At 41.8% G+C, this 22232-nt stretch overlaps 1 protein-coding gene across 5 annotated transcripts in view; it reads left to right on the top strand.

Moving 5' to 3' along the window:
* The window catches only part of JAKMIP1 (janus kinase and microtubule interacting protein 1), a 212443-nt gene that overhangs the window by 155698 nt on the left and 34513 nt on the right, over positions 1-22232 (top strand). For 2 of the 5 annotated variants that reach the window (XM_053251862.1, XM_053251867.1), the window contains exon 24: positions 13010-13241. The exons of 1 other annotated variant lie outside the window; for it this stretch is intronic. The gene's annotated coding sequence lies outside the window, so the exon portion shown is untranslated. Of the gene's footprint in view, positions 1-8603; positions 8800-13009; positions 13242-14138; positions 14444-22232 lie in introns of those variants that run through there. 2 more of the 5 variants (XM_053251864.1, XM_053251865.1) reach the window with 2 other exon arrangements.

The following is a 22232-nucleotide window of genomic DNA, read 5'->3' as shown; positions in this document are numbered from 1 at the left end:
GCAATCGGAAGCACAAAATGGGTGTATGGGTAGGTGGTGCATTCTTTTCTGGGTAGAAGGTGCATACTCTTTCTCTCAGCCTTTCCCCTTACTTACTTTCCTCTTGGCTAGGTTCACTTGCAGTGCTGATGCCTGACTGAGGGTGGGGTGGGGGGAATGTGCCTGCTCGTGTGGTCTTGATGCACCTGCCTGTATGCTCCTGTCATCATCTGAGGTCGTGTTCCAGAGCCCTTGCCATCAGAAATACAGTGGCTTCCAGTAGGAGCTGGGCCTCTTTAGTGGTGGTGGCAGCTGTATGGAATACCCTCGCATTGGAGGCTCATGTTACTCCCACTCTATCTTCTTCACGGGGCAAATTAAAACAGGACTTTTTCATTTTGCAATTGGAGGGGGCTGGTGGTGCCTAGGTGGTAGTATGCTGTTGCTGGGTTCTGTTTCTTCTTCTTCTTCTTTTGTGGTGCTGTTGCCTTGCTGTTTTTGATATTTTAATGCTACTTATTATATTTTTATTTTGTTTGTTGTAGTAATCTGCTGTGGGTTGCCTTGTCAATAAAAGTGGGAATAAATGGTGTTTTAATAAATAAATGATGGAGGAGGTGGTGGGGAGAAGGTTGAGTACCCTTTCCAATGCAACTCTTTTGGCCCTTTCCTTTGTGCCCCCACATGGCAGACCTATGTGTTGAAAACTCTCAGTGTACTGTCATTATTTGGAGTTTGGCCTCGAAACATGAAGTATTTTGAGGGAGGCAAAATAGGTTCAATTAGAATGATAGTAATTGTCACGGGAGTTTCTGTAGACTGCTAAAACTAATTCATTAAACAAACTTTAGAAAATGTGGAAATCACTGCCGTGCCATGTGTATTTTATGTACTACTCAGCAACAAAATGGAACCTGTAGTTTTTGTTTTGTTAGAATGAAGACTAAAGAACTTCAGAGAAGACAATCACTGGCCATACCTGTAGTTCCAAGTTCATTTTATTTTGAGGAGACTTGCAGTAATTTCACGTTTACCTCTTGCTAAGGAGCACACTTTCTGAACTGAGCTCTAAGAGGGTTGTAAGACTAATAATTGACAGTTTTAGTGTTGAGACATCCATAGTCTACCATCTTGCCACCAGAGGGCACTTCAACAAACTTTTTCAACCTCCAGATATTTATGGTGTTGGGTTGGGCTCTGAATCCTGCCATAGAGATGGGAGAGTGAGAGATAATTGATGATGACGTGCACTAATATAATTCTACAGTTTAATTCAAAATTGAAATATTTTAATGCTTTGCTTTCTGTCTTGCCTTGGGCAGAGGTGCTACAAAATTAAATGCTGGATTGCTCAACTGGTCCAGAGCTTTACCTGCATAGCATTATGCAGGTGTTTGCACTGAAGAGGCAAAGGATTTGGTCCATGCTACACTACTGTCCAAGTATGCAACAATCCATTGTTGCTCCCTGCCTGGAACAGGAAAAACAAGGTTTTTAAAAAAATAAATGGCTGCTGGGCTGTGTTAGGCTTGGTGCATCACAAACAGCATAGGCCTGGGTTTCAGCAATTCCTTGCAACACTTACGCTGATCTGTGTAAATATCAAGATGAGAAATCAATGTCAAATGATTTGTCAAAGAGATGATAAAATAACCTTCTGCTCATAAGCTTATTTACTATGTTTGCCTCCTGTTCTTCCTCCATGGAGCTCAAATTAGCATTTTATCATCTCAACAACCCTATCAGGTAGGCTTGGCTGAAGACCAATCTACACATTACATTAAATGCACAGTTTCTAGTGTGGCCCTTGAATGCTTGGTTTTCGTTGTTACTATAAATAATCCATAGTGGGGGAGGATTATCCAAACTGGGACTGAAGCAGGGGTAATGGGAGGCTTTAACTATTTTTCTATGCTGCCAGCCTGATCTCGATCAGAGGACCTCCTCCATAGATGCTATTTCCTTGGGAGGGAAGCCACTACTGGTACCGATGGGAAATAGCAGCTACAGAGACCCCAATTCTGATTAAGACTTCAGAGGAAGGAAAGGGCTAAAGCATCCCTCCAGCCCACCCCTGTGGTCCTGATATGATGTGGATCATCCTCTATCGCTGATTTTTATAAACAACAAGAGCAAGCACGCAAGGGCCAAACTTTGCATTTAATGTAGCATGGAATTTGCCCTTGAGAAAGAGAGGCAGAAACAGTGAGCACGCCCATTGCTTAGGAAGGCAGCTCTCTATGCGGTATGTAAGCCACCATCTCTCTCTCTCTCTTTAATAATTTATTTTCCCAAAACAGATATACAAATATAATTCAAATAATACCCATAATAAAAGATCCCTTATAAATATGTTCACAAATATTGAGTTCAGGTACACACTTAATTCCTGTTAGAAGATACATAATACAGTACACAATTCCCAGTGTAAGGTTTCAAGACCTTGTGGTCATCCTTGGGGCCAGTTTTCCAAACTGTTTCTACAAAACAATCTCTGTGTGTGCGTGTTTTAATTTGAATGAGTGGTAGGTAGAAAGATGCTGAACTAATGCCCAGTATCATAGAATTAAAAGTATTTCCTTGGTTAGTGATAGGAAAAATAAACTTGCAGGAGGGAAGAGTGTTAATATTGAAGTATCCTGTGGGGGCTTGTAATTCTTATCTTTTCTGAACATATTTATGTGTGAAGGTAAGAGGCTCTGCTGTGCTTTTTATCCAGATAAGTACAGAAGGGAGTGTAATGGAACTAGGGAAGTGAAACAGATTTCTTGTTTAAGAGTATCTCCAACTCTGCTGTGACAGCAGACCATCTGAATGGGATCTAGGTGCTGTTCCTTTGAAACTGCTGTAACAGCACCAGAGTTGATGAAAGGGAAGAAATTTGACAGAGAGGAACAGTGTCTTCCTGGTTCTGTGTCCAAAAGGATTGCCCTGATCCCAGCTCAAAGTGAAGTTGCACTAGTTATTCCTGGGGCAAGAGAAATAAGGGAGTGGAGGAAAACAATCCTATCAAGCCACATTTGATAGTATTTAGTTGATCTAAGAACCGGCAAGTCAGTCTGCAAGAGCTAGGCACTAGGCATGTGTACAAATCCGGCCAGGCCAGTTTGGTTTTTGCACCTGTCAAACCGGACCCAGTCTGGTTAGACTGCCAAAACAGTTCAAACTGGTTCAGAGCTCTACTGTTAAAGGGGAATCTGGTGAGCAGGGGGATTTCCCTAAACCTAGAGTGGGTGGGAGGGGAGTGATTTAGTACTTACCAGTCCTGGTGGCGGTGGCCATGTGGGGGGCAGTTCCCTCCACCCCTCTGGTCTCTTTCAGAGTGGCCCCTCCTGCCCCATCTAGGTTTAGGAAAGCCCCCCTGCCTGCGCCTTTACTGGTAAAGGAGAATCTTCACCGAATTCCCCTTTACAAGTAGAGTTCTGAACCGGTTTGGTTCCGTTCTAATTCAGACCCCAAGCCCGCCAATCCGGCTCAACATCAAGCCCAGCTCAAGCCAAGCTGGCTTGTACACCCCTACCAGGCACTTCCTCTGTTGCAATGTTCATCAATACAGGTTTACAACATCCTGAGATAGAATTAATGCCATGCTTGTTTGATGCATTTGGGCATGTTCTGAAGGACATTCAGGTGATTGACGACAGCATTCCAGAACACTTGGCGAGAAAAATGGACTGTTAGCATATAGGAGAGTCAATTTTAGACGATCACGTGAAACAGCCTTCATGACCAATGTAAACCAGACTTTTCATCTGTCTTGGTTAGTATTATCACTCTGACTGGCAGCAGCTTTCCAAAGTTTCAGACTTTCCCTGCCTTTCATGGAGAAGCCAGGGACTGAACCTGGGACCTTCTGAATGCAAGGCAAAAGGTCCCAAGCATTACAGAACTTTGGCCATTCAGTTAGAAGAGTCTAACCAGATGTTATCTCCAGAAGGTTTAGCCCCACTTCATCTGTTGGGAATTCAGTAGCAGTGGCTGTTGTCTCTGGCCTCCACATAGGCGCCTCCACAAGTGTGCTTATTGTAGTGCCACCCACCCTAACATGTCTTGCTAGCAGAACCACTACCTTAAGCAGAAGTGCACAACTCAAGTGTCCAACCGTGACTTGGTGTGCAGGGTCCGAGGTCCATTTTCAGCACATTAAATATTACACTATAATTAATTATTTAAAAAATTAATGAAAGCGAGGAGGCAGAGGGCTGGAGGGGGAAAGGTGAGAGGAAAGAGGGATGCAATTAGTGGGCTCTGGCCCAGAGGCAGGACTAGCCAGGTGGGTGAGAAACATCTGGTCTCAAGTTGACAAATGCATTGAGCTGCTGGTGCTGGTGGTCACTGGACAGACCAAGAGCTCTTCATGGCTCCTGCTGTTGCTGTAGGATTTTCCTTCCTGTGGGCCAGAAAAATAGTCCCCATGGGCCCCCGGGCCTTATGTTGTGCAGACCCGACCTAAAGCCTGGCTGAAAGCAAATGATTAGCTCAGTTGAGATAGACTTTTTTGCCATCTGCTGTCCTCTCATGTACTAACCACAGCAGGCCAGTTGGGAGTAGTAGGTAGCTGGGACTGTTTCATGGGACAAGACAGTCTTAGGACCATGTTGGTTTTGGTGAGTGTCATGAGAGCTCAGAGGAAGGCAGCCATTATAGGCTATTTTATTGCATAACAGGAAGAGACATGTTCAACAAAAGTATGGGCAGGAAGAAGGAAGGCACTGTGCCTCCAATTAGGATCACCACTAGCAAATGCTAGTGCCACCTACAGTCTGGACATATTACAACAACATTTCCACACAGTGAGAGTTAATCAGATGACTGACAGTCACACTTTTTAGGAAAGGGGTCACCTGACCAAGACAAGTGTGAAGGAATGAGCACAAACCTCTTATCCACTGTAAATATGTATAAAATGTTGGCTGGTCTCTGTGTGGGGTCAAAATTCATTCTTGTTTTTCTATAGTTTCACATTTGGTTTAGTAAGAATATAAGAACAGCTCCGCTGGATCAGGCCCAAGGCCCATCTAATCCAGCATCCTGTTTCACACAGTGGCTCACCAAATGCCGCTGGAAGCCACAGACAGGAGTTGAGGGCATGCCCTCTCTCCTGCTGTTATTACTCCCCTGCAACTGGTACTAGGCTGGAGGTGGTTTTTAGCCCTCCAACAAGTAGCCGATGATAGACCTCTCCTCCATGAAGTTATCCAAACCCCTCTTAAAGCCATCCAGGTTGTTGGCAGTCACCACATCTTGTGGCAGAGAATTCCACAAGTTGATTGTGGGTTGTGTGAAAAAGTACTTCCGTTTGTTGGTCCTAGATTTCCTGGCATTCAATTTCATGGGAAGACCCCTAGTTCTAATGTTACGTTAGAGGGAGAAGAATTTCTCTCTATCCACTTTCTCCACACCATGCATGATTTTATAGACTTCTATCATGTCTCCTCGCAGTCATCTTTTTCTAAACTAAATAGCCCCAGGTGTTTTAGCCTTGCCTCATAAGGAAGGTGCTCTAGGCCCCTGATCATCTTGGTTGCCCTCTTCTGCACCTTTTCCAGTTCTACAATGTCCTTTTTTAGATGTGGTGACCAGAATTGTACGCAGTACTCCAGGTGTGGCTGCACCATCATTTTGTATAAGGGCATTATAATATTAGCAGTTTTATTTTCAATCCCCTTCCTAATGATCCCTAGCATGGAATTGGCCTTTTTCACAGCTGCCACGCATTGAGTCAACACTTTCAACGAGCTGGCCACCATGACCCCAAGATCCCTCTCCTGGTCAGTCACCGGCAGCTCAGATCCCATCAGCATATACCTGAAGCTGGGGGTTTTCGTCCCAGTGTGCATCACTTGCCAACATTGAAGCGCATTTGCCCCTTTGTCGACCACTCACCCAGTTTGGAGAGATCCTTTTGGAGCTCCTCACAATCCATTTTGGATTCCACTATCCTAAATAGTTTGGTATCATCTGCAGATTTGGCCACATCGCTGCTTACCCCTACTTCTAGATCATTTATGAATAAATTAAAAAGCACTGATCCCAGTACAGATCCCTGGGGGACCCCACTTCTTACTTCCCTCCATTGTGAAAACTCTCCATTTATATCTACCCCTGTTTCCTGTCTTTCAACCAGTTAGCAATCTACACATGTACTTGTCCCCTTATCCCATTACTGCTAAGTTTCCTCAGGAGTCTTTGATGAGGAACTTTGTCAAAAGTTTTTTGGAAGTCTAGGTATACTATATCAACTGGATCACCTTGATCCACACACTTCTTGACACTCTCAAAGAACTCCAAAAGGTTTGTGAGGCAAGATTTACCTTTGCAAAAGCCATGCTGGTTCTCTCCCAGCAGGGCCTGTTCTTCTATGTGCTTTACAATTTTACCCTTGAGGATGCTTTCCATCAATTTGACTGGAACAGATGTTAAGCTAACCAGCCTGTAATTTCCCGGATCGGCCCTGGATCCCTTTTTGAAAGTTGTTGTTACATTTGCTACTTTCCAGTCTTCCAGTACAGAGCCCAATTGCAGGGATAAGTTACATATTTTAGCAAGGAGGTTGGCAATTTCACATTTGAGTTCTTTGAGGACTCTTGGATGGATACCATCCGGCCTTGGCGATTTGTTAGTTTTCAGTTTTTCCAGACAGTTTAGAACATCTTCTCTTGTCACTTCTATCTGACTCAGTTCTTTAGCCTCCATCCCCGAAAAGCCTGGTTCAGGAACAGGTATATGCTCAGTATCCTCTGCCATGAAAGTAGTAGTTTGACAGTAGATTTTTTTAGGGGGGAAAGAAATTTTGAAAAATAGAGGGAATTTTTGTTTGTTCTGATTGGCTGGGTGGACGCACTGTTTGGCCAGATACTGTATATATTGAGAGAGTTTCAAAGGGTTTAGTTAAGTCAGAACTGGAGGTTGCAGAAGAAGGAAGTCAGTTTGGAAGTCTGCTAGAGTGAGTCCAGATGAAACCAGCACAGTCCAGAAGAGTCAAGAGAACCATGAGTGCAGCTAGAAGAAGTCTGAAAGAGAATCTGTCTGCAGTGGAGCTGGTCCGTTTGTAGCAGATACGTAGCAGGAGGAAAATAGCTGAAATCACTAGAAGAAAAAGATAAGCCAGACTGGATTGAGCCCCAGACCTGTAACCAGAACAAGAGACTGCCCAGTAAGCCAGAAGTTGAGAAGAAGAAAAAGTACAGAGGACTACAGAGTAGGGACCAGTATGGAGCCAGGTAGTGATTGCATTTTCCCTGCTTTTTATTTTCCCTAACCTGCTGTGTTAATAAGTAACTCTTTTGAAATTGCATTTTTGCTGTAAAAGTATTGTTTTAATTGAACTGATTTTTTTTAAAAAAGTAAAATTACTTATTATATAAAGATCAAAAGCTTGTTGATCTATCTCCACCTCTCCACTTTGCTGAAGTGTTTTTTTGGGTCCCCCCCCCTTTTGTAATTTTTGATAAAGGTGAAGGGCTGTTGTAGTGGACTCAGCCATACCAAAAATCCACTTGGTGGCAGCGATAAAAAGGAGGAACAGAAAGCTATTCCTCCACAGCAAGTGATGGAAGATGCTCTCTACCAGCTCCCATTTTGAGTGATAGGTAGCCACATGGAAGAACAGAAGGGATTCTGAAGTTAAATAGTTCTTTATGTTGCAGATCAGCCTTTGTTCCTACCGGTAATACAGGGGTGTATCTAGGGTAGGGCAGGGAGGGCATGTGCCCCGGGCGCCACTTGAAGGGGGCGCCATTTTGTGAAATTAATTTTTTTTTAAAAAAAATGGCTGCCGAAAACAAAATGGCCACCATGCATGCTCAAATGAGCTCTGTGAGGCCCTAGGTCATGCCAGGCCTTGCAGAGGCCATTTGAGTATGTGCGGTGGCCATTTTGTTTTCAGTGGCCTTTAAAAAAAAGATTATTTTTTAAAATGGCCACCACACATGCTCAAATGGTCTCTGTGAGGCTCTAGATGCCAGCGGGGGGAGGAAGAACCTTTGCAAAAAAAAAACCCCACAGCCTTTAGGAAGCCCCCCAAAGGGGCTACAGGTAGAAAATAATAATATAATATAAGACACTGCACACATATTTAGATTGGCACTATGTACAGAGAATCAGGGCTTGTGAATACTGAGCTGAAGCTTATGAGCTAGGATTGTATTCATTTGCTCTTACTTTGCTTCTTGTGATAAGTGAGTTAAATGTGATGTCCTGCTAATATGACTATTAATGGTGAGTCTGTCTTTGAATCAGTGCGAAATCCTTAGTATTAAGGCCTACTGGGAGTTTCTTGCTCTCTTTGTCTCATTTTAACTGTCTTTCTGAAATACTAGAATATATTCCAAGCAGTGACACAGTTGACTCTGCATATCCTTTAATTATTTTCAGAGTATCTGGGAAAAGTCAAATTCTCCATTTATTTTTAAAACTTATGTAATGGTGATGCTGCAATGCATGGTAGAGAATTAGACAGGCACTTCTGTTTAGTTTTCCTAGTACACCTCCACATAGTATTTGGGTATTTCATGAGCCCCAGCATACTGAAATTTGTAGTTTTGCAGCATTTTTTGGTCTGGCCACTGCTAAATAGTTTTGGAAATATTAAAAGATTAACGAGCCTGACTTGTATTTTTCAGCTGATATCATGGTAAAGTTATCTGAAAGATGGGTGTCAGATGCTTGGACAGGGGGCGCAATTTCAGTGCTTGCCCTAGGCGCTATTTTCCCTAGATACGCCTCTGCGGTAATATGATTGTGGCCCTGTTTCAATTCACATTCTGTGTTCTCATATCTTCGTTCTCGGAGTGGGAGAAAAATCTATTTACTGTTCAGGTAATCAGTGACCAATCTATCTATGTCTTCCTCCTTTTAAAATAATCCAGTTATTATTGTTTCCTGAAGCTCTTTATACTAATTTCCATTAACTGCAGGAATCCTGTTAAAGATGGAGCTGATTTAATTTACAAATGCACTTGTGAATGCCCGCTTTTTAATTCAGTCAGAATCTAGGAAGCATTAATCTCCTCCGGACAATATCCTCTTTAGCAATAAAAACTCGCCAAGGAAGCAGTTCCTCTACCATAGCAACATTCCAGAGAACTGGCGAAAGCCACATATACCAGGAAGCACAACATCGCAATCAGCCAACCGACCTGAGAACAGACAGCTTATTCAGACTAAACAGACTTTGTGTTTTATATTAAATTCTGAATTTTAAAGGTGTATTTCTTTTCCAAATAATGTGTGCATTCTAGATCATCACAGATAAGCAACCTTTCACTAAATTTTGCACACACTTTGAATATGGCATTTATATTCTCAGTGCAAGAATGTGAACACTTGGGGGAAGGTGGCAGGAAACTATAGTTTCATTCTGTATTTTAAAATTATGTAGAGCACTTGTGCAAATATTTTCTGAATTTTGCCAAAAAGCAGAAGGAACCTATCCTCTTTCCTTGGATATTCAGCTGCTCCTCCTGTATTCTACCAAAGACAACCATAGGGCTCTGTGGTCTCCAGGAGTTGACTCGACGGCACACTTTACCTTTAGAGGCCTTCACTTGGCCAGGATGTCAGAACCTCACATTTTATGGAGTGTGTGCTTCCCCTTATCCAGGGGGATAGTTCTCCTTCCAATCTAGATTAGCCCAGGAGAGGTATAGGTCATGAACCCAGACTTTCTTCTAAGACGAATGCAAGATGGACCATGGTCCATATTTTATAGGAGGAGTCTGGAAACATACATTCAACTGTGAATTTGGGCAAGAGTATTTCTCCTCCAGACTACTTCTGACTGCAAAGCCCCTTAACTGGATAGGTTGTGGGCACAAATCACAGGAGGATCCATTGCACAACTGAGCACATATGTGTATTCACAATGTATTCCATTCAATGGAATGTTTATTGCTACATGCCACCATATGCACATTCAGTTTGAAGCAATGCAGTGCAAATATGTGCAAAAGAGGAGAGCTGGTCTTGTGGTAGCAAGCATGTCTTGTCCCCTTAGCTAAGCAGGGTCTGCCCTGGTTGCATATGAGTGGGAGACTTGATGTGAGAGCACTGTAAGATATTCCTATCCTTAGGGGATAGAGCTGCTCAGGGAAGAGCAGAAGGTTCCAAGTTCCCTCCATGGCATTTCCAAGATAGGGCTGAGAGAGACTCCCCCCTGCAAGTTTGGAGAAGCCGCTGCCAGTCTGTGCAGACAATACTGAGCTAGATGGATCTATAGTCTGACTCAGTATGTGGCAGCTTCCTATGTTCCTATGTGTCTATTTACTGCATCTGATTTGGGATACACTTTGTGCTTCTGATATTATTATTATTATTATTATTATTATTATTATTATTATTATTATTATTAATTATTATTAATTATTATTTCTTGTTTACACAGTCAGACAGGTGTTATTGACTGGTTTGTTTTTATCCAGACATCGAGTCCCTTCCCAAGGACCTGGGATGGCTGAATTTTAACATCAATACTGTTGCTTATTATAGATATCGTTACAAAATATAGGCTGTTCCCAGTAAAGCTGCTTTTTGTAATTGGCTGATGGTGATTTCTGTGGCCCCTATGGTGTTGAGGTACTCTTCAAGTTGTTTTGGAATTTCACCTAGGGTGCCAATTACCAATGGGATGATGATGATGATGATGATTTATTTTATTTATTTACATTATATCCCACTCTTCCTCCAAGGAGCCCAGAGTGGTGTACTACGTACTTAAGTTTCTCCTCACAACAACCCTGTGAAGTAGGATAGGCTGAGAGAGACGTGACTGGCCCAGAGTCACCCAGCTAGTATCATGGCTGAATGGGGATTTGAACTCGGGTCTCCCTGCTCCTAGTCCAGCACTCTAACCACTACATCATGCTGGCTCTCTTATGTATCTTATTTATGTACGCTCTTGAGCCAGCCAAGTGTATTGCTGCTCAGATGCCTGCTTCCTTGTGTAGATCTTGTTAGTTGGGGCAAGAAATGTGGGTGGCTTGGAGAGAAGAGAGAAGAGAAGAGAGGGTGCTAAAGGAAGCAGCTTCTTCCTTCCCACCCCTTTCCACAAGTCCAAGATAATTGCCACTGCCCACGCCTCTGTTCCAGCTAGGAAAAGCCAAGCAGAGGGGTGTCTCTAATTGCTGTCCAACCATTGTACTGCAAGGGCACTTGGCAGCCTTCAAGGATAAAAGCAGTAAGTGTATGCACTTGTACATCCCTGCCCCAGCAGGCCACTTTTTTCCATGCACGCTAACTTCTGGCATCAGTGGTTGAGGGCTCTCACTGCTACCTGGCTGTCATCCAAGGCAGTATGAGGGCAGCACATATGCACAACCCTAATTACCACTAGTCTGGGACTTGTGGGGATCCAGTGACTATTTTTAACACAGTCAAGATTTTCTGCATACCTTATGAGGAGGTGTCCTCAATTTGGAGGAATTCACTCCAGTCATCCTTGCGTCCATTTTGACACCCAAGGCACCCATTTGTGAGACACCCACTTTACCAATGGGGTAGTGATGTTTACCCACATTACTTCTCTCTCTCTCTCTCTCTATTTTATTTTATTTTATTTATTTTTATATTTTATATCCCACTCTTCCTCCAAGGAGCCCAGAGTGGTGTACTACATACTTAGGTTTCTCCTCACAACAACAACCCTGTGAAGTAGGTTAGGCTGAGAGAGAGTGACTGGCCCAGAGTCACCCAGCTAGTTTCATGGCTGAATGGGGATTTGAACTCGGGTCTCCCTGGTCCTAGTCCGGCACTCTAGCCACTACACCACGCTGGCTATCATATTTATATACCGACCAAAACTTATGTCTCTGGGTAGTTTACAATAAAAAACAATACAGATTAAAACAACAAAACATTAACACAATTAAAATTTAACACAATGTTAAAACTGTAAAAACTGTAGATCTAATTAAAAGCCAGGGTGAGCAAATGTGTCTTGCAATGAAAATCACTGGGGGATCTTATAGCAGCCCCTCTTTCTCCCTCAGCCTAACTTACCTTACAAGGCTGTTGTGGGAATCAAAGGAGGAGGTATCCTATGTAAACTAGCCCTAAGGTCACTGAGAAAGGATTGGATATATATGTGAGAAATGATAATTATAACAAACCATTACTGTGTCAACTAGGAAGTATTGTTATTATTCAGTTCTGGCCCCTTGGCTTTGGAATGCCCTTTCTGAAGAGCTTCACCATTCTCCCTTGCTCAGTGTGTCTGTGTTTTTAAAATAAATAAAAAAAACCACCACACATCTTTTTAAAGAGGCTTTTTAATGCTCCATCTTTGGTTATATCTGGTAGGTTCTTTCATTTTTAGTTTTTATAATTCTCAATTTTTAGCTTTTAAAATAGCTTTTAATTTGAAACTTTATTCTGATTGTGGTTTTAGCTTGACTTTTGTTTACATAATTTGGTAATTGTATTAGTTTTATTTTACATTTTATTATTGTGAGCTGCCCCGAGCAATAGTGTACTGGAGGGGAGGGGTATAAATATTGAAAATCAATAAAATAATAAATAAGTTATTCTCTGTTGTTCCTGGTTCTCCCATTCATATTAAATCAAGACATTTGTTCAGTTTGTTCTCCAACTCAGATTCAAAACACATGTGATGCTAAAAGTGTGATTTGTGCTTCTGTCTTAAAAATAAAATAGCTATAAAGTGGGATCAGGATCACATGAGGAGGCTAATTTAACCCTTTCCTCTCATGTTATGGTCCCAATGAAAATCCCCACCCCATCCTAAAGCTGCTATTAGTCTAGGAAGAAAGCTCCCAACATAAGAACAGCCCTGCTGGATCAGGCCCAAGGCCCATCTAGTGCAGCGTCCTATTTCACACAGTGGCCCACCAGATGCCACTGGAAGCCTACAGGCAGGAGTTGAGGGCATGCCTCAACACCTCCACATAGGCTCCAGGATAGAACTTTCTAGCCTATGGTGCCCAGAATTCTTTTCACAAGAGCTTTCAGAGACTTGTCATTTAAATATTGTAAAGAGCATGAACAATTATTCCAACCTGGTGATATGTTTCAGGATAAAACAGGAAAATGGCAAACATAGTGGCTATTGGCCAGAGGAGGAGAGAAAGAAATGTCATCATGAATAATGCATAGATCTCTAAAGGAAAAAACAGATGGCTCAACCTCAACTGCTGCAGCAGAAAGCTATTTGTCAGACACCTTGTCAGCAAGTAATAAAGGCTGGAGTCCTTTGGGGGGGAAATCAGCTGCTCTGGAAAGAGGAAAGCCCATGAAAACAATGCAAGGTAAAAAGCCTTTACAGTGTGTTTTCTTTTCAGTGTTACAAATTGTTATTTCCTTTTTATCTGGATGACATTTTTTAAGGGAATCCCACCACATTTTAGGGATTATATATTTACTTTAAAATAATATTTATTTAATTTGGTAATTGGTAATCCCTTGAAAATCCCTGGAATTTTTTTTACTAAAGTGCATTCAAATATGTGTGCGTAAATGTGTGTGTGTAAAGTGTGTGTAAATGAATCACTGGTTTTCACCAGTAAATTTTGTCACCAACGTATTAATGCTGTAAAGAGCACTTCCAATTTATTTCCATTTGATGCCCATCATGTATTGGGTATTATTCTAATCAATTGCTGCAGTGTCTGTACTTCAGGAGAAAGCTTCTAATTAAATCAGACGAACATTACAGACACACTGTAATAAATGTGCAAGTTTCAGGTATCTTTTTCATAATAAAGTTGTGTTTGGTTATAGTCAAATTGTTGTCTCTTACAAGCAAAGGTGTGATCTGGAACAACTTTCATTTCACAATTAAATAAATAAATAAATAAACTGACCTCCTCCCCCCAACTCTGCCTAAGTAAATTAATTCATAATTCTACAGTTCAATATGAAAAATGTGTTTACTCAAAAACTGATACAGTAGAAGAAGATACAATATTTTAGTTTCAAAGTCTCCATTGTTCCAATAAAGCATCCTCGCTACCTGTCATTTTTAAAAACTGATCATTTTATTTGGGAATTTGGGCTATCCCTGGTGGAGGTAGAGATTGAAACTTGTGATAGCTTTGTCCTGTGAAAGCTACTATTATATTAATAAAAATATAATGTGACCAGATTGGCTTAAATTGTGTTTTTGCACTAGCATCCTTCTGAGTTAGAATTCTTTTTTCTAATAGGTTCTTGTTTTCTTATCTGTTCTGTCAAGTGCAAGCAGGTGGAAGGTTTGGATATACAAATCGAGATGGAAAATCAAATCAGTTACTGGGGGGAAATACTATTTTAACAGTTTTCATAATTTCTGCAGTAGATGGAATCATGGTGTTACAGAGGGGTTTCAATGACCTCAGTGTTTGGAACTGAAGAATACGGTATTGGCAATTTTGAACGATCCTGTTAGATATTAAGAAATCTTGGCCTCAGGATAGTAGTGTGTGGGGGGTAATATTGATATTAAGGTGAAATGTATGTTTCTATAAATAAGTATATTTTTGGAGCTGTATAGATTTTATACAAATGGCTTCTTTGTTATTTGTAAACAACAATTTGGAAAATTTTGGGATAAAAATACTTTAAGAAAATAAAGCATAATTGGGAAGAGAAGGTCTTGTTTGTTTTTGTATGAACATTGTTTTCCCACATAAAATGAAAAAGGAGGAAAAATATCTTCTACTGAAAAAGAAAACTATATTATTCAGTGCCAAACTGGTGAGGAAGGCTTTGTGCTGATAGACAAATTGCCATCTCTGCACAGAGGCTGCTTTAAATTGTTCCACATGGCTGCTGTCAACACATTGCTAGCCACTCAATAGCAGAAGTTGTGGACAAGGCAATTTTCCTCAGATCCCCCATCAACCCTTTTTTGGACATATGCAAATTACTTACTATGTGATTTCAGCCACTGTAAGCAGCCTCCATGTGGCTGCCATAGTATTATGTGCCTGCAAAAAACAAAAAATGAATAGTCCTTACCGTATCTATAGAAGTTTCTGCCACTTCATTCCTGATCTTTATTACATTTTTTTGGAAGCAATTTAGATGCTTGGATGGATATAGATGATTTATAAAGAAATGTGACTTGCTACTCAGCTTCAACCTTAGTGAATCCTCTGTTTAGACAGTAATCAGTTTTTCAGTTAAAATAGGTTAGTTTCATTGATAAGTATTAAAAATATCTTCCAGCGCTGCCTCTAAAGATAGTCAGTTTAACGATAGCTCATCTTTATAGGGGTTAGCTGTGACCTTCATTCAGGCAATTCCAAACTACTAGGTGCTGTTATATTCCTGGTTAGGTGAAAAATGAGCTGGGGGGGGGAGTTTAATGTGAATCCCATGAAAGATTATTTGTTTATGATAGGAGGATTATATTTATCAGAAAAAAATGAAATACTTCATGTTGATTTTAAAAAATTCTCTTTAGACATTTCATTGGTAATAAATGTACTAGCACATATTGCTTTTTAAAAACTAATCTGTGAGTTAGTTGAGAATAGAACTAAAGACAAGAGTTTGGTGGGTCGGGGGGGCAAACAAGTCAAGAGTTGAGGTTAGGGAGGCATTGAAGGTGTAGACTACAGAATCTACAGAGAGGACAGATATGACAATGGAAGGGGTGTCCAAGACATTTTGCTTTCTCAGGTGAAGGGCAATATAATGTCAACCCTAATTTGTGGGTGGGTGCTCAACATTCTCAGGTGATAATGCCAAGCCTGTGGCAGACACACAATGATTATCAGGCTATGCAAACAAGCAACAGGGAATTCTTCACACAGCAGGCTTTACTGTGAGTTTACTGCGAGGCTTTGCTGTAAACTCGAAGTTGTCCAAAAGAACAAATGCAAAAAGTGGATTTTTGAACCCCAGATATAAATCAGGCTATTCTAATGCGCAGTGAAAAGCCTGAATTGTGTGTGAGGTGCTCCCTGTTAGCTAGCAGGGACTTTGGGATAAATCTGCCTGATTTGTGAACATTGTGGAGGAGATGCGAGCTAACGGGCTTTAAAGGTCCTGTGTGAAAAACACCCAGATGGAGGTCAGATTGGTGTCCATGGTGCTCTGGCACTTCCCATGCCCCCTGTCCTTCACAGAACCTGTGCTTGAGGAGACTTTCTCACCCTGGCTCAGGACTGCCGCTGCACAGAGGAGATCAATGCTTGAAAGCCATGGCTTTGATGGACTGAAGATCATAGAAGGAGTGAGGGGCAGGCTGAGAGGGGAAAGAGGAATGCACAATGTTGAAAAAGACAAGATGATGTCTGGTCAAATTCACAGTAGAGAAGTTGCTCAGAGTAGTTATTTGAATTCACAAGATCAAGAGAGTGACCATAACAGTGAGTAGCCAAAAGAGGACATCATAGAGTAGGAGGGAGATAGGTGAGGTTATCAAGATGAATGGTGAACACACCAAGGAGCATGGAAGGGATGATGTTAGCAAGAAAGGTAAACCAAGCATCAGGGGCAGATATGAAAGTTGAGAGAGACCCAGGATGAATAATACTGCAAAGCAACTTGGATGCAATGGGGAGTAGAAACCTATGAGTGGGAAACAGTAAGAAAGGGGAGTAAATAGGGCAGTCCTGACCGTGGCAGGATTGATAAGAAGAAAAAGCAGGCAGCCAGCTTCACAATCATGGAAGAGTAAGAGATGGGCAGATTTCTAAATGAGAAGGTGATAATAATGTGAGTGTCCTATGCATTCAGGGATATGCATCCAGACAAGTATTTGCATAAGCTGCCAAAGGGTTTCCCTTGCTGGGTTATGTTGGGTTAAAGCAACAATCCTTGCACTTTCTCCTAATAGTATTGAACATTTCCTCCAGGGATGTATTCAAAATAACAAAAGGCTAGTCAAATATTTGCAAGCGGACAACAGTTTTTTGTGCAATTTTATTTGCCCCCCCCCATTTTTACTACTTAATATTTATATATTGTGCTGTTATTTTATTTTATTTTATCTGTTGTATTTTAAGTGTGATTGCATTTTTCATGACTTTTGTTGGATATCACTTGGGCATTTTTTGAAGTGGGAAATAAATAATAATCCAATTCTTGAAATGCTCACAGCCTTGACTTGGCACCATTGTTCCCTGTAACAGGGATTGCTAGATGTTGACTACAGCCTCCATCATCTCCATCTGCAATAGCCTTTGGCTGAGGATTATGGGAGCTGTAGTCAACAACATCTGGGGATCCTTATTACAAGGAACACTGCTTGGCACAGTTCAGGATGCTATCATACTAAAGTATTGAATTGTTGATACTCCCAGAATAATTCATAACATTTATACAATAAAGCTCTTCTCACGATCGGTGAGAAGAGCTTCTTCCAGGTCTGCGTGCTGTGGCAACACACAAGCAACCAAATTAGGTTACCGGAGCACTAGCTCTGTTAACCTCACTTAAGGGGAGGGGGAATTAGGCAGGCTAGCCACCTTGGGAGCACCGGGGCTCACCTGCAAGCCCAGTGGTTCCCACGATCCCTGGAAAACGGGTTAAGCTCCCTTAGCCTGCTTTCCAGTAGTCATGGGAATAGCCTCAATGTATTCTTGTCGTGGTTGAAAGTATGGTGAATTAAATATTAAGTGAGAAGTCTTCCTCTAATATGGAAGTTACCAGAGCAACAGATAACTGTGGCCTGGCTATCTCTGTCGAGGTGGAGTCCAAGGTGCTTTGTGTCATAGATGCCACTTTAACCTCCAGTGACCAAAAGAGAGAGGGATTTAATTGTCAACAACTCTCCCACCAGCCCAACTGTGAATCTGTTACCTAAGCAAATTCCTAGCCCCCGCTCTCTTTCTTTCTCCCCCTCTCTCTTTATCTATCTATCTGGCATAACATTTCCTGGAAATTCCCGAATAACACTTAAGACTACCTGTCACAGAGCTGATCACATATTCCCCCTTCTTTACCTTCCTTCTGTTGCCTCCCCTTAGGGCAGAGGCCTGACTCCAAATTATTCCTCTATAAAGCACCATACACACCGACAGCACATCATTAAATCCTTTAAGCATATATTACTTAAGCAGAAATGTACTTATTAAAATTAAAATACTTCATCTGTGCTTAATTGCTTTGCTATCACAATCATGAAGCCTATTCTTTTTCCCAATTACTAACTAGGAAACAGTTCTCCAGCAACCCAGACAGAGGTCGTTTCCAGCCCTCGTACCTAACACCCTTTAAACTGGTGATGCTGGAGTCTGAACCTGGGACCTTATGTATGCAAAACATGTGCTTTACCACTGAGCTATGGGCCTTCCATACATTAACATGAATTGGGTTTTGGAGACACAAATGAAAACAAATGATACACTCCTATTATTCTATTCCATATTCAGAGTTTTAATTTAAACACGGTCAGGCCCAGGAGGAAAGCCCACACTCCAAGGAATTTGGCTGGAGGAGGAGAAAGAGAAGGAGGAAAAAAGTAATGGAATCTTCAGGCATGTCAGATGTAGGAGCCATCATGGTTGGGCAACTAAACTCTAATTAGATAAAAATGTGGGAGATTGCATTAGTCAAAGCAAGAATTCCTTTTGGGTAAAAGGGAAAAGAAGCATCCCTGAGGGCAAAAATAAAATGGTTGAGATAACACATAGTGGGCATAATAAGTGGACAGACAGAACTGTACAATAATGTAATCTCTACACCCACAGGGCCCTTCTCAGCATGATGAAGCATCAGGTATGGTGACACCTTTTATTTCCAGAGGCTAGCTGGTCTTTCATGTGACCAGTGTGGGGAAGAGACAAGTTCCTCTTAGAGCAGGATTTGCAGAGTACTTGTCTAGGGACTGTCTTGCCATTGTCAAAAGCTGTCCTGTCATATCTGTATACCTGTAAAAACTACAAGATGAGGCCAGTTTCTGCAAAGCCTCTATAATTTTCACAGCAGACAAACTATCTGGTTTCTTACTGCAGCAGAAGATTGTAGCTTATTACTTGCAACAGGTTCTTTTCATGGTACTATCAGGAGAGAAATAAGCTGGGACCTAGCCAAACCCCTAAGAGTGTTCGTTGGGTTTTTATCCTACAGCCTCACATTATTAAAACAATTGAAAAGTGGTTAGCTGAAGTGGTAGATGAATTGGGATGTAGCAATGGGACCTTCATTACCAGAATAGGTAAAAGGATAGCATAAACTGTGTGGCACATAGGACAGAATGTTACATTTGGACTAAGGAGATCTGGATTCAAATCCCAGTTCAGCCCAATGCATAGTTGGGACCTCTTTTATTTAAAGCTGTGGGGCCTAATCAGAACCATAGCATATGGGAAGAGGGTATTTAACGCTTTCCCACTGTGCTGTGGTCTGAATGAAAAATGTGCTCTCAACAGTGCATTTAGCTCTGGGAGGGAAACTTCTATTGGCACCAGTGGAAGCTTTGTCCTGAGACTAATAAAAACTTCAGGGCAATATTTTATTATTAATAATAATTATAAATTATTAATAAACTTTATTTGTTTGCCACCCCATAACAAATTGTTCTCTGGGCGGCTTACCACACAACATTAAAACATGAGATAAAAACATACATTAAATCATAATAGACCAAAAAAAGTGGAGGGAGTACAAAATACGATACAAAAACAATTTTAAAAACGTTTTTACCACACACACACAAAATCAGTTACAATCAAATCATCATTTTTTAAATTAAGTTTAAAATTTTAAAATTTAAGATTTAAGATTTTAAAATTTTAAAAGACCCAAGTGAACAAAAAGGGCTTTACCTGGCATCTAAAAGAAAATAGTGATGAAGACAGGCAAACTTCACTGGGGAGGGTGCAACAGCTGAAAAGGCCCTCTCCCTAGTAGCCACCCGCCTCTCCTCGTTTGGCAGGAGCACCTGGAGAACAGCCTCCCAAGAGGATCTTAAGGACTGGGTTGGGACATATGGGACAAGGCATTCCCTCAGGTAACCCCAAGCTATTTAGGGCTTTAAAGATTTAAAAAAACACAGCACCTTGAATTTGGTCTGGAAATGGACTGGGAGCCAGTGCAGCTGATGAAGCACTGGCGTAATCTGCTCAAACGTCCAGTCCCAGTTAGTAATCTCGCAGCCCTATTTTGTACCAGCTGCAGTTCCCAGACCATTTTCAAAGGCAGCCCCACATACAGTACAATACATTGTAGTAATCTAAGCGAGAGGTTACCAGAGCATGGGTAACTATGGCCAAGCTATCTCTGTCCAGGTACAGTCGCAGTTGGCGTATCGGCCGAAGCTGATAAAAGGCACTCCGAGCCACAGAGGCCACTTGAGCCTCTAGTGAAAGTGCTGGATCAATGACCACCCCCCAAGCTGTGAACCTGATCCTTCAGGGGAAGTGCAACCCCATCTAGAACAGGCAGAACATCATTCACCCAGGCAGAGGAACCACCGACCAGCAGTACTTCTGTCTTGTCTGGATTGAGTCTCAGCTTATTCACCTTCATCCAGTCCGTTACTGACCCAAGCACCGATTCAGATGGGGGAACCAGTACCAGTTCAAGGCAATGCCAACCACACCTACTCATATCCATGCTCTGATACCAGGGGTGGGCTGTCCCACCTCTGTAGCTGGCCCTGCCCTTGCCCATCTGTCAATTCTCTGTGGGGGAAGAGAACGGAGGAAAAACCAACCAGGCAGCTCGCTTGCAAGCCTGCAGATGATGGAGGGCAGTACTGGTAGATGGAGCAGCACATATGATGGACATGAAGAGCAGCGCATATGGTGGGCATGAAGGCATCAGGGATGGAGTCATCCCGCCTCTCTTGCCACTGCCCTACCTCATCTATAAGCTTGCATGCGCTTTGCTAACTGCCTGAATGGCTTCCTTTTTTGGTTTCCTTCCTCATATCATAAGAGAAAAAAGACATCCAGGCAGCTAGCAAAGTGCTTGCAAATCATCATAAGGGGGCAATGAGGAGCTAGGATGTGGTAGATAAGTGAGGCGTGGTGGGCGACTGGGCATGGGGTGGGATGCCTGTACTTGCCACCCTAGAGTGCAGATGCTGCCTGAGGCCATCGCCTCACCCTGCCTGATGGATGAGCTGCCCCAATTGGGACCATTGCATAGCAAGAGAGAGTTAAACCCCTGCTAACTTGGCAAAGAGGCACCTTTTAATGCGGTGATTCTCTTTATATAGCAGGGGGAGAGTAACTGGCCCTATCCACCCCCAGCACAGTACTTCTAGGGACTGTTTCTGGTGTCTATCTTGTGTTTCTTTTTAGATTGTGAGCCCTTTGGGGACAGGGATCCATCTTATTTATTTGTTGTTTCTCTGTGTGAACCGCCCTGAGCCATTTTTGGAAGGGCAGCATAGAAATCAAATAAATAAACCATCCTGAGGCATTTTTGGAAGGGCAGTATAGAAATAGAATTTTATTATTATTTATTTATTTATTTATTTACACAGTCAGACAGGTGTTATTGACTGGTTTGTTTTATCCAGACATCGAGTCCTTCCCGAGGACCTGGGATGCCAGAATTTTATTATCAATGTTGTTGCTGTTATTATTACAGATATTGTTGCAGAATATAGGCTGTTCCCAGTAAAGCTGCTTTTTGTAATTGGCTAAAGGTGATCTCTGTGGCCCTATGGTGTTGAGGTGCTCTTCAAGGTCTTTTGGAACTGCACCCAGGGCGCCAATTACCACTGGGATTATTTTGGTCTTTTTCTGCCACAGCCTTTCAATTTCAATTTGTAGATCTTTGTATTTTGTGATTTTTTCTATTTCTTCTTCTTCTATTCTGCTATCCCCTGGTATTGCTATGTCGATTATTTTAACTTGTTTTTCTTTCTTCTCGACTACAGTTATATCTAGTGTATCGTGTGGCAGATGTTTGTCTGTTTGTAGTCGGAAGTCCCATAATATTTTTACATCTTCATTTTCTACCACTTTTTCAATTTTATGGTCCCACCAATTCTTGGCTACAGGTAGCTTGTATTTTTTGCAGATGTTCCAGTGTATCATCCCTGCTACCTTGTCATGCCTTTTTTTGTAGTCAGTCTGTGCGATCTTTTTACAACAGCTGATTAGGTGGTCCACTGTTTCATCTGCTTCTTTACAAAGGCGTCACTTGCTGTTTGTTGTGGATTTTTCTACTTTGGCTCTTATAGCATTTGTTCTTAGTGCCTGTTCTTGCGCAGCCAGTATTAAACCCTCAGTTTCTTTCTTCAAGTTGCCATTCTGAAGCCATTGCCAGATCTTGGTGATGTCTGATTTTCCACTTATATTGTGCAAATATTGACCATGCAGGGGCTTATTTTTCCATTTTTCTGCTCGGTT

The sequence above is a fragment of the Hemicordylus capensis genome, chromosome 5 (genome assembly GCF_027244095.1).
Source record: "Hemicordylus capensis ecotype Gifberg chromosome 5, rHemCap1.1.pri, whole genome shotgun sequence".
Taxonomy (NCBI): Eukaryota; Metazoa; Chordata; class Lepidosauria; order Squamata; family Cordylidae; genus Hemicordylus; species Hemicordylus capensis.
The sequence above is the reverse complement of the archived record's forward strand: the minus strand, read 5'-3'. Positions and strand labels throughout refer to the sequence as shown.